Source organism: Drosophila montana, unplaced genomic scaffold (assembly GCF_035044405.1).
Source record: "Drosophila montana isolate Dmon_TW-CO22-7 unplaced genomic scaffold, ASM3504440v1 contig_1_1, whole genome shotgun sequence".
NCBI classification, from domain to species: Eukaryota; Metazoa; Arthropoda; class Insecta; order Diptera; family Drosophilidae; genus Drosophila; species Drosophila montana.
Window position 1 is genome coordinate 1,841,830 of NW_026996920.1, and position 14,147 is coordinate 1,855,976.

Genomic DNA, 14,147 nt, shown 5'->3' on the forward strand with positions numbered 1-14,147 from the left:
GGTCTACGCTCTTGACTTGTGTTATCTTAAAAGTAATAAGGCTGAAATTCATTTTATTTTTTGTTGTTCGAAGGTGAGACCGACTGACAGAAATTTGAAAAATTGTGCGAGAATAGGTTAGCCGAAATTTGTGTGCTTAACAATATCCAAAAGTATTATCTGCAAACGTAAGCCTGCGAGGCTAAGGTGTCTGAGCATCAGACTAACAAGCAAGACTTCGCCGGCTCAAACCCAGCAGCACTTGTTAAATGATACATTCTACTTTATTAACTTGCTATTTTAGCAAAGAAAAACAATAATAACGCAGTCTTATGTATTATTTGGAAGTTAGTCTTCGGGTTCTATCTCCCGAAGACTGTAAATAGAATATATTTTAAATTTTAAATTAGAAAAATTGATATATGAAGAATAACTAAAGCAACGAGAGGAATTTGGAGTTTCTAAGCTAGTTTTTGTCATCGATGTGTAAATTAAGAGATTGGGGCGCTCGCCGTTGAAAAAGTTTTGTATATTTTTTGAAGTTGACAAGAATTACACAAACAATTTGGGTACTACGCGCATTTTCAATATTATTAATATAACCCGAGCTAAGACGGGTAATTTCTTCTAGCATATAGTATATTAATACATATTTACTATTTATTATCTAAACGTAAATGATTTCAATGCTATTCCAATCAAAACTTCGCGCAGAATCATGTGTAAGGTTGCGAGCCAGGGCAACCCCCAGAAATGTTGCGGAGTTCGTGGCCAAAAGCTGGCACTGACATGGTTCGTGTCTCCGATAATGCCTTGGTCAAGAGCGGCTATCCTTTGGAGCAGAAGGACTTGTTGGTTTTGCGCAGCTTCAGCCACCAGTCGAAGTCGTTCTTAATTACCTTCGCCTTTTCATCCCCAGGATTCTTCTGAGAGTCATCGCGATTTCGCGACCGGGCGAGCCGATGGGCCCGCAGGCCGGCTTCGGTGGTTAGATTATCCTTGGGCTTGCAGATTAAGGAACGTGACCATTCCTTAGCTTTCCCCAAAGGCCCCATAACAAATCCAAGTTTTTATTAAGCACAACTAATTTCGTTAACTTTATGTGTGTTTTTCGAGAAGACTCATCTTAAATAACTGAGTTAATCTCCAACGAAAACTTTTTCAAAAATAAAAAGCTGCCATTCTGCTTGATTTTGAAAATATAGAGAACAAATAAGGATTACAGAAATAAGGGTTACGAGTTTATACGCTGATCCCATTGAAAATTAGTTAATAGGGTAAAACTGTGCAAGTGCAAGTGTAATGGACAGAAGTGTAATGGACAGAAAGGAGCACATGCGACCCCATAAAGTGTATATATTCTTGATCAGCATCAATAGTCGAGTCGATCTAGCCATATCCGTCTGTCTGTCCATCCGTCTGTTCGTAAGCATGAAGGCGGCAACATTATTCCTGGTCGAAATTCATATGAAAATAGTGTCCTCAATTATCCTATATATACATAGGACGAAATTTGCCAGTCCCATAACTTGGTCAAAACTCAAGCGATTTTCATAAGGTTTGGCTTTTTATTCATGGGTTGGCCTCTAGATAAATTTGGCATCTAAATCTGGCATTACCAATATTGGTCCAAATTCATGTGTAAAAAGTGCCCTCAAATATCCTATAGAAACATAAGTCGAAATTTCCCACTGCCATAACTCGGTCAAAACTCAAGCGATTTTCATAAGGTTTGGCTTTCTATTCATGGTTTTGCCTCTAGATCAATCTGGCATCTCAATCTGGAAACATTATTTCTGGACCAAATTCATGTGAAAGTGGTACCCTTAAATATCCTATAGAAACATAGGTCAAATTTCCCCACTCCCATAACTCGGTCAAAACTCAACCGATTTTCATAAGGTTTGGCTTTTTATTCATGGGTTGGCCTCTAGATAAATTTGGCATCTAAATCTGGCCCTACCAATATTGGTCCAAATTCATGTGTAAAAAGTGCCCTCAAATATGCTATATAGACATAAGTCGAAATTTCCCACTGCCATAACTCGGTCAAAACTCAACCGATTTTCATAAGGTTTGGCTTTCTGTTCATGGGTTGGCCATGAAAATTTGATAAATTTGGCATCTCAATCTGGGAACATTACTTCTGGTCCAAATTCACCAAAAAAATGAAAAAAATGCCTTCAAATATTCTATATAGAGATATGGCCTCTAGATAAATTTGGCATCTAAATCTGGCAACACCATTATTGGTCCAAATTCATGTTAAAATGGGGCCCTCAAATATCATATAGAAACATAGGTCGAAATTCCCCACTCCCATAACTCGGTCAAAGCTCAACCGATTTTCAAAAGGTTTGGCTTTTTATTCATGTTTTTGCCTCTAGATCAATCTGGCATCTTAATCTGGAAACATTATTTCTGATCCAAATCCATGTGAAAATAGTGCCCTCAAATATGCTATATAGACATAAGTCGAAATTTCCCACTGCCATAACTCGGTCAAAACTCAACCGATTTTCATAATGTTTGGCTTTTTGTTTATGGGTTGGCCTCTAGATAAATTTGGCATCTAAATCTGGCACTACCAATATTGGTCCAAATTCATGTGAAAATAGTGCCCTCAAATATGCTATATAGACATAAGTCGAAATTTCCCACTGCCATAACTCGGTGAAAACTCAACAGATTTTCATAAGGTTTGGCTTTCTGTTCATGGTTTTGCCTCTAGATCAATCTGGCATATAAATCTGGAAACATTATTTCTGGTCAAAATTCGTGTGAAAGTGGAACCCTCAAATATCCTTTAGAAACATAGGTCGAAATTTCCCACTGCCATAACTCGGTCAAAACTCAACCGATTTTCAAAAGGTTTGGCTTTTTATTCATGTTTTTGCCTCTAGATCAATCTGGCATCTTAATCTGGAAACATTATTTCTGGTCCAAATCCATGTGAAAATAGTGCCCTCAAATATGCTATATAGACATAAGTCGAAGTTTCCCACTGCCATAACTCGGTCAAAACTCAACCGATTTTCATAATGCTTGGCTTTTTGTTCATGTTTTTGCCTCTAGATCAATCTGGCATCTTAATCTGGAAACATTATTTCTGGTCCAAATCCATGTGAAAATAGTGCCCTCAAATATGCTATATAGACATAAGTCGAAGTTTCCCACTGCCATAACTCGGTCAAAACTCAACCGATTTTCATAATGTTTGGCTTTTTGTTCATGGGTTGGCCTCAAGATAAATTTGGCATCTAAATCTGGCACTACCAATATTGGTCCAAATTCATGTGTAAAAAGTGCCCTCAAATATGCTATATAGACATAAGTCGAAATTCCCCACTGCCATAACTCGGTCAAAACTCAACCGATTTTCATAAGGTTTGGCTTTCTGTTCATGTTTTTGCCTCTAGATCAATCTGGCATCTTAATCTGGAAACATTATTTCTGTTCCAAATCCATGTGAAAATAGTGCCCTCCAATATGCTATATAGACATAAGTCGAAATTTCCCACTGCCATAACTCGGTCAAAACTCAACCGATTTTCATAAGGTTTGGCTTTCTGTTCATGGTTTTGCCTCTAGATCAATCTGGCATCTTAATCTGGAAACATTATTTCTGTTCCAAATCCATGTGAAAATAGTGCCCTCCAATATGCTATATAGACATAAGTCGAAATTTCCCACTGCCATAACTCGGTGAAAACTCAACAGATTTTCATAAGGTTTGGCTTTCTGTTCATGGTTTTGCCTCTAGATCAATCTGGCATATAAATCTGGAAACATTATTTCTGGTCAAAATTCGTGTGAAAGTGGAACCCTCAAATATCCTTTAGAAACATAGGTCGAAATTTCCCACTGCCATAACTCGGTCAAAACTCAACCGATTTTCAAAAGGTTTGGCTTTTTATTCATGTTTTTGCCTCTAGATCAATCTGGCATCTTAATCTGGAAACATTATTTCTGGTCCAAATCCATGTGAAAATAGTGCCCTCAAATATGCTATATAGACATAAGTCGAAGTTTCCCACTGCCATAACTCGGTCAAAACTCAACCGATTTTCATAATGCTTGGCTTTTTGTTCATGTTTTTGCCTCTAGATCAATCTGGCATCTTAATCTGGAAACATTATTTCTGGTCCAAATCCATGTGAAAATAGTGCCCTCAAATATGCTATATAGACATAAGTCGAAGTTTCCCACTGCCATAACTCGGTCAAAACTCAACCGATTTTCATAATGTTTGGCTTTTTGTTCATGGGTTGGCCTCAAGATAAATTTGGCATCTAAATCTGGCACTACCAATATTGGTCCAAATTCATGTGTAAAAAGTGCCCTCAAATATGCTATATAGACATAAGTCGAAATTCCCCACTGCCATAACTCGGTCAAAACTCAACCGATTTTCATAAGGTTTGGCTTTCTGTTCATGTTTTTGCCTCTAGATCAATCTGGCATCTTAATCTGGAAACATTATTTCTGTTCCAAATCCATGTGAAAATAGTGCCCTCCAATATGCTATATAGACATAAGTCGAAATTTCCCACTGCCATAACTCGGTCAAAACTCAACCGATTTTCATAAGGTTTGGCTTTCTGTTCATGGTTTTGCCTCTAGATCAATCTGGCATCTCAATCTGGAAACATTATTTCTGGTCCAAATTCATGTGAAAATGGGGCCCTCAAATATGCTATATAGACATATGTCGAAATTTAGCTTCCTAGCTCTTACGGATGAGGTTCTGCGTTGATTACCAATAAATAACCAGTCAATCAGCCAGGACAAAACAGTTTTATGTGTGGAGTTAACTTTAACAATAAAAATATGAGTTTTTAAAAAACATTTTTGCAGTATTTTCTCACTTAGAGACGTATTTGGGCATAACGTACCATAAAGAAATCAAAGGATATAACGTGCTACGATATGCCCGCAACGCATGGAATTGGAACCGGCGCTCCACCCCTGTCACGCACATTTCACCCTGTTTTCAGGCCTTGTTCAGTGGTCGAAGGAACTGCATTTCCGCTTAGCGAAGTGGATTGTAGCAATAGCGGAATGACATTTCAACATACGTAATTTGAAGCTTAGAACTCGGTTGTATAAAAAAGAAAAGTTGCAATCAATTTTTTTCCACCAAAGATTTTGTACCCCTGCAGAAGGACCTTCACTTAGGGTAATTACTGTGATGCACTCAGTTTCAGTCAGTCACGACAAAATGTTGCACATATATAAACTTATTTATAGATTTTCAGCATATACATGTACCACAAACTTACGCGTGGATATAGCTGTTCATTCACGTCCGAAGCGAACTCTGAAACATGCAACCCACCCAGAAATAAACAGAGAAATGTTTCCAGGAATTTTTGTCGGACAATAAGCAAAAAAACAACAACGCAGACTTAAAGACAAAGAAGCAAAACAAACTTTAAGTCAATACAGTACCTACACATAAAAAAATAAAACAATACGAACAAAGTAGAAGAGGAAGCACCACGGGATGGGCAGCAAACTAAAGCAAACCCCCCGGCCGTCCGCTAGGGAGCGAGCTTACCAGAAAAGCAAAAGGAAGAAGCAACACAAGTAAAACAAAACGAAAATGTGTGTGTGTGTGTGGGGGGGGGGGGGGGTGTGTGTGTGGGTGTGGGTGGGTTACTAGCAACGGTACGGGCAAACGTAAATCAAACAAAAATAAAACAAAGCAAAACAAATAAAATAAACAAAACTACGCAGAAGTAGCAGGCAGACGTCAACGAGAACGACAGCGACGGCGACGACGACGACGACGACGACGACGACGACGACGACGACGATGGCAAACAAGGAGCAACAAAAACAACAACAGAGTGGAAAGGGCAGCGGGCATGAAAGAATGAAAGAAGCCAAAGCAAAACACCCACACAAACAACCAAATGAAATTGTACAAAACATGGCAATGCAACGATAATTATGATGATGATGATGATGATGATGATTAAGCAAACGAAGCAAATTCCGTTAGCTAAAACAAACATTTGCAAATGTTCTCAACAAACTTTTGGGGGCAACAAAACGAAATTGAAAATGCACCCAGCACTGGGCAGCGGATGGCACTCTGCTGGGCGGCAACAGGGCGGGCCGAATTTAAGTTTGAGTTCCGGGCCAAACACACAAAAACAGTTAAACTTACACGGTACATATATATATATATATATATATATGTATGTGTTGTGTTGTGTTGCTTTTGCTTTTGCTTTTGCTCTGTGCGCTCTACAAACAAAGTAGCCCCCGATCTCGCCCTCTCTTGCAGGGCTGTCATCATTTGCTGCCTTTCTCGCTCGCTCGTTCGCTCGCTCAGTGACTGCTGCCGCGTCCGCTGCCCTTCTGAGTGCTCCTAAGGCAACTGTATGCGTAAATAAGCATTTTACAACAAAATGGCCGACCTTGTTGTTGCTGTTGTTCTACCTTGTTTCTATGCAGTGGTGAAAGGGGTATATTGCAGTTGTGCAAATGAATATTACAGCTAATTTTAAAAGTGGATACATATATACATATGTATATTTATTCTTCAATAATCCACTTAATCAAGCCAGGCTCAAATCTGGCTCTAAATACAGGGTTAAAATTTATTATAACTGACTTTTTGAAATTCCAATTTTCAAAAAACAATACAAATAAAACAGTGTTGAAAAGTACAAAATTTTCCGAACCTTCGTGTTGAAATTATTGAAATCGTTTTAAATGTCCGCAAGTTACGATTTCGTGTATAAACCTGCTCTCAGCTATCATTCCCTATACCTGTGAAAAATTTACACTTATTTTGTGCATATGTATGTAACAGACAGAAGGAACAAACTTGGAAAGTAGTATTTATATATATTCTTATAAGGATCTCAGTCGATGTCTATGTTTTGCAAAGTATTGTGACCAAACTTAAAAATTTGCATTTCAGCAAAATATAACATCTCATCTCGGAAAAAAGTTTGCAAATAAAAACTTAATTATTAAAATATACCAAAATTCTATAATTGTTTTCACTTCGTTTTTAAGCACTTTAAATAAGTATGTAACTGAATATTTAGATATTTGGGTCAATCAAAATTCTCAAGTCACCTAAATCAAAAAAATTAATAAAAAAATGTATGTTAACCGAGTGACAATACGAGTTACACAATCGTTCCAATAAGAGTGCTTCAGGTTGGATGTGCTCGAATAGGATATACCCTGTACCGAGATGTCCTTATAAATATTCAAATCAAATTCAATATAAAAAACTTAAAAAAAACACTCAAATGTGTGCATATACCAAGGCGCAAGGTAATAATCTTAAATAATTACCTTTTCTTTCTTAAAAAAGGTTTTTCTTAACCTTTCTACAAAATTCAGTATTGTCAGCGGGTAAAGGGATAAAAGTCTTGATTCAAAACCTAAATCTATGATGTATACATATATATAAATATACCATATATTCATTATTCAATAAATATACCAAAATAAACTTCATCATCCTCTCACAATGTTTAGGAAGTGGAGAGAGAGAGAAAATGGAGAGATATTCAGGAAAAAAACATTAGCTCAAATATCGTATCGTATATAAATACGATTTAAAATGACGAGCTTTTCTCAACGGACAAGGCTGGTTCGACTCAAATTATTAGCCTGAGAAAGGGGCTTTCATACAATTGCATAATAATCATTCATCTTATATAACCGTTTAAGCCCATTGAAAATGAGTACAGGGTATTATGAGACATACTAATAATAATAATAAAAACAATAACTTGAACAGCCAATTACCAAATATATCTGTAAGCAGCTGCTTCTTGTGCTGCTTGCAGAGCACGACGTATTTCAAGGGTCGCCCGCTGCCAGCAACCCTGGACTGGAACCGGGGGCAAGCATTACGGAGAAGACGACTAAGGTTAACTGAGGCGAAGTCTGGCAGCCACCCACGCGGGCTGCACGTGTTTATTTCAGGGAGCTGCAGTGCAAAAAATGCTTAATTAATTAATTTTGACATAGCTTGCATTTTTCTTGCTGGTTGCTTTGAATTGTTTATATGTCATTGTAATTGTTTACAGCTGTACTTTTGACAAAATTACAGCGCTAATGAAAAAAACAACTTTCCTGTAAAAAAGCGACGATAAAAAACAACAAAAAGAAAAACAAATTTTGCTGAATGCACACAAAATACACAACGCCGGACAGAGGGAATCGCGGGGGGTTGGAGTTAACATCATGTTCGCATTCGTATTCGCATATTGCTGGCCCAAAAAGTAGAATAACAAAAACACGCGTATTTTCGTCAAAACAATGCCAACATGGACAGCATTTCAACGTAAAGCAAATAGCCAACAACGACAATTATAATGCAACTCGTTCTGCCCAATTCTACCATGGGAAGCAACTGCGAGTCGAGCTCTAGTCGAAAATCGTACACCTCGACCCACAATAACTTGGCTGTTTATGTTACGATATTCATGAAATTCGTAGGGCTTACATATGCTACCCAAATATGTTAACATACCAAAGCGCAAGACTGTACTCTTCCAAGTTCTTTCGATTCAGGGCGAACGCCGGAAGATATGCGAGTGAAATACTAAATTATTGTCGTTAGATGTTCTGAAGAAATCTACTCTGTTAAATTATATTAATCATTTTCTGAATACGAGGGGGTTACCGATAAGTAAATTAACTTGATCTGTCTATTATATTCAAAAACTTGTATTCAAGCGAATTTCATACAAACGACTGACCAAGAATATATCCATGCTTGCCTTTAATAAGACTCTAATATAGGGAATTTAATCAATTTATCTGAAAGATGAGTTAAAACTTTGGCCAAAATACATAAGATATACATTAACCCATAAGGTTACATAAGTTCCTTAACAAATGTTAACATTCCACTCCTGTTAAAATAACAGCTGTCTAACAGAAATGCACCTTATTGAATTGCATGAATACATTAAGCAAATTAAAGCCTAAAGTAAATCTTTTGTAAAGGATCCTCACCCGATTGCCTTAAACTCTGTATGCATATAGTTGATTTGTGGAAATTGATCGTGCTGCCTCAATATTTTAATATATACATTTTGGTATGAAACTATATCTTAGGCAGGGGCTACTAAAAATTATTAGCTCGAAAACTTTTTACACCTAATAAAGTTATTAATTCGAATTGTGCCAATTCTAGCACTTTTTGTAATATTTATAAAATGGCCGTACTTTTGACAACGCAGATTTCTTTGCAATTTGCCTTTAAGAGAATAGAACTGCGAACGTGCAGCTTTTAATTGTTTTCATGGCCAAAACCCAACAGAGTATTTCGTAAGAACTTATCGTCGCAATGGCCGAAAAGAACCAAAAATCGTTCACTATTTGAGAAAAGACATAACAAATGGTTTGTCAAAATAACCCGAATGTACAAATAGACAGCAATGCAATCGAAACCTTTAAAGCCCAAAAGTAAAAGAGTGTGTATATATAGATATTTTTGTTTTTACTGGCAACATAAATTACTTGTAACATTACAATTTTTTAAAAAGTACTCGCTTACAAAGCCTTGAACTGTTTTTAAAAAACACAAACCAAAAAACCGCCGTATTCTTTGAGCTATTTCATTTTTCCAAAAAAACACCCGGTATACCCCATTGTGCAGTGGAACTTTATTTTTATCATAATAACGGTGCACGTATGACTCAATAGGTTGCGTGTGCGTGTGCGAGCCAGTACAGTTGCCCCCTCCCCCCGTCAAATGGGACGATGTGCACGGGCAAATACAAATGCAAAAAGTGTTACATACAATCAGGCGCGGGGCTCATAAGTAGCGGCAAATGGCGAAAGAGCGAGCAAACAACAAAATGGTTGTTGATTTCCGCTTTCCGTGTTGCTTTGATTCCTCTTACTCTCTTCTAGCACAGCAATAAACATAACTATTTGTGTTGTTTTCAGCGAGGCGAAAAAAAATGCAATTCTCGAAAAACTCAAGCAAACATTTTTGTGCGATAGATTTTTCAGATTTCCAAAGTTGCGGCAATTGATCTTCGGGGATATATTAAAAGATATATGGAGATGCCTTAGTCCGTACTTTATGAACACTCTAGGGCTTAAATATGGAACCCAAATATGTGCATATGTCAGTGCACGGAACAATCGGCAAAGGAGCTCACATACAAATTGATGCTTCAATTAATTTTTCTTTTTATTTGGTTTTTTTTTTTTGTAAGTCCCTGGAACTACCAATAAAAGATGGGCAAATAGGAGCAAAATTATTCTGTGCACATGTTTATAACTGGATGAAGAAAACCCCATAACGAAAAAGTATTTTGAATTTTCTATCTATTTTGCGATTGTTTTTGAAAACAAGTACATCTAACATCGTTTTTCAACATAAACCTGTTGATTTTACACCAAAGTCAGCAAACATTTTGTAACAATAAGTTAAAAGTAATTAAATTACTTTTTTTTTTTTAAATAAGGTCACATTTTCCAGGCATAAAAGTGTAGACACACTTTTTATAGCCTTGTTGTGGATATGTATTACAAAATTTGACCAAAAACTTAGTAACCATGACCACGCCCGCCCCTTCAAATCACAAAATATATATTATATTTTAGTTGTAGTAAATTTAGTTAAAAATTTACTAATTAGCTCTTCTTCTGCGATTAACCTCGCAATAAATTCGGCTTGTCGTACGTTTTAAACTGTTGCTGGACTGTGAAAGAGCATGACCATGAAGGAGTATTACGTAGTCGGTTGCACCCGACGGTAAGTATCCCTCTTATTTTCTATTGTATAAAGGAGCTGAAATAGAATTTGAAAGTTAAGGGCATTGGTTTGCAATTTCAGTTTCTCTTACAAACAGTTATTTATGTGAGTCGTGCAACGCCGGGTGCTAACTGTTAATTAGGCAAAATCTTAGTTCATTTAAAACAATACAATACGAAAACCTAAGGCCAAATTTAAAAATTTCTTGAGATACTAACCAGAAATTGGTGAGAGAGAAAGAGAGAGAGAGAAAAGAAATCGATGGAATAAAATAATCTTTAATTGCATACGACAAACTAAACCCAAAAATCCAAAAATAAAATCTCTGCCTCCTATGATTTCCGATATAAGTCTTTTCTGCGAAAGCTTGATGATGAGTTCAATAGATATGAGCTATAAAAAAAAATTATGCATGCATGCATGTATGTATGTATGTATGTAAGTAGGTTGCAACGAAACGTTTCTAACAAGTTTTTTATACGCCTGCGCCAATTGTTAAAATACGAAATCGCAGTCCGCGCACTGCGTATTCGCACACACACACACACACACGAGCGAGTTTGTACAAATATCCTACGTATACATACATATGTACATATGAATGCATGAACAGTTTTGAGAAAATGTATGTATGTATATGTACACGCATATTCTTATGTATGTAATTAAGCAATTAAGTATGTTAATACACATGCGTATGTATGTAAGTACTGTTAAACACACATACACATAACTTTATATATACATTCATGTATGTTCATATACATATGTATGTACAAACATATAACATTGTATTTATCTCTCTTACCTTCCCTTTCGCTAAGCTGTGCGACAACAGCAGCAAATAATTAAGTTCATTGCTTCTATTTGCGTATTGGCTGCCTTGCATATTTCTTCGTTGTTGTTGTCGTTTTTGCATATTTTTGTAGCTCAGCAACAAAAGCGACCATCGGCAAAAAGTAAACAACAATAACAACGAAACAGCACATGGGGCTCATCTTCATTAGCCCTGCTTTCGTCTGTCTGGTCGCCTTGCTTTTGTCTCACTCTGCCCTGCTGCTGTCTCCTACGGACACCTCCCCCTTCCACGACTCAACTTTCTTGCATTGCCTCTGCCAGGGGCTGGCGTTGGCGCAAAAAAAAAACCTTGTTTACTTGGAATGCCTGCGTTGCCTTTGTTTTTGTCGTCGCTGCCACTGATGTTTACACAATTCCACAACCGAAGTCCAACAATAAAAAAACAAGCAGCGCGAAAAGCTCAAAAGAAGCAGCGACGCCAGCGTCGGCATAATGACCTTCAGCGACGTTGACGTCGACGTTAGCATCGCTGCTGGCGTCTGTGCTGGGGGATTGGACTGACTTGGTTATTGCTCGGGTCAGGTCTCTTTGCCGCCCACACGACTTAATTTCTCTTAGTCTCTCCTCCGCGCCCACGCACGCACGAAGTAAACAAGCAGCGACTGCGCTGCTCACGTCGCGCACGTTCCTATTGCTTCCTAGTTGCAATTGCTTCCACCGACTCTCACAAATACACTTGTATATACAGTCCATACATCCATGCATACATATACACAAAACTACAGAGTACATTTCAGCATGGCAGTTGCGTTCGCTCTCTTTCCAGCGTTCTCTCTCTCTCTCTCTCTCTCTCTCTCTTTCTCTCTCCTTGTTTGCGCTGCTGTGCAAACAAGTGTTTGTTTGCCGCGTAATAAACGGTCGAGGGGGAGCTTCGTCCTTATCAAACATAACTCATCCACACCCATCCACGTTTAAATTACAACTAGGCCACCAACAAGCTTTCTTTACCGTTAACTTGCAGAGTCCACAAGCAAAAGCTTCGTATTTATGGCAATCGAATTTGTACTAATTAGCATTTCGCATTGCTTTAATTTCACTGTGGGCATAGCACGCATTTGGGTTGTGTAAATCTTACCATATTTATTTATATCTATACTAAACCGTAGTACCCGGCGCTGCCCGGTTCAAGTTTTATTACATCGATTTGATTCATAAGCAAAGCACAAAATTATTGTATTGATGAAGCTGCAAAATCCCGAAAACGCTTTAAGATCTGATAGATCTGGCTTTTGTCAAAAATTTCAAGTTAAAATTGATAAAACTGCACTGAAGAACCGCAATACAAACACTCAATTTCCGCTCTTGAAGGTGGAGTACCTTCGAGTAAGCTTTGCAAATAATTTTGATTTTGATTGTGACGTCACCAATGTTTTTGAAACAAATTAGTCTTAGTACATACTTTAAAAGTACACCCGATCGACGCTTTCATATATAAGGACAGATAGACGGACGAAATGTCGAACAAATTTCAGTATATAGCTCGTCGACGTCGTGATCAAGAATACATGTATATACTCTATGAGGTTAGAAATGCCTCCTTCTGCCTATTTGTATATCTATTGAATCAATGGGTACAGGGAATAAAGACGCATGTTATAAATAAAAATATATTTATAATGCTTCCATCTGTATTCATATATGTACATATGTGCTTTTCTCCAAGGCAAGTGCAAGAAAAGTTTTCTGTAACAGTTAATCAAAACATATAACGAAACCTTTGGCAACCGATAGTTATCCACATTAACGAAATTGCAATAAAAGCGAATACAGTTAGAAGAAAGCAATCGCAATGAGGTTCTGTCACTAGCCATGGGTTGGCTAGCCGCACGTGAGACCTGCGCACGAGAGAGTGAGCAATTAAAAGAAGAAGAACAGTAGCTTTGGCACCGCCCACGCAAAGAGTGAAAACGCAATGCACTTTGGCAACGGCGGTGACTGTGAGCAGCGCTGGCGGCTACAAAAACAAAACAGCTGCCGCTGAGACTAACGCAAGCAATAACAATTTATACGATATACAAATGAACGTACATGTATGTGTGTACAAGCATGTATGCATGTGCATACAAATACATTTTGTTTGCAGAATAACAACTGCAAAATACTCTGACGGTGACACTCAAGGCGAGCAAGTGTATGCACATGCACATATGTATGTACATTCATTTGTTTATTTGCGTGTACGTGTATATGTATGTAAGTATGTAATAAGTATGTTGATATGCATGCATGTGTATGTTTGTATGTGTACCAAAATTGCATATACTTACGTATGTATGTGTATATGTTATATTGATGTACATTCATCCTTATACAATGAGATATCTATGTAAATATGTATATGTACGTATGTATAAAGAAACATACAGACATACAAGCATATATAAGTCAGCGTTAGCAGAAGACGGAAATACCAAACCAACGATGACGAACGTAAAAACTACGCACCAAGCAACAACAAAAGCACCAACAATAAAACACGGCACGAAAAACAAACAAACATACAAGCAAGCTACGATGGGTGCGAGTGAGAAAGCAGCTACATATAGAAATGGGC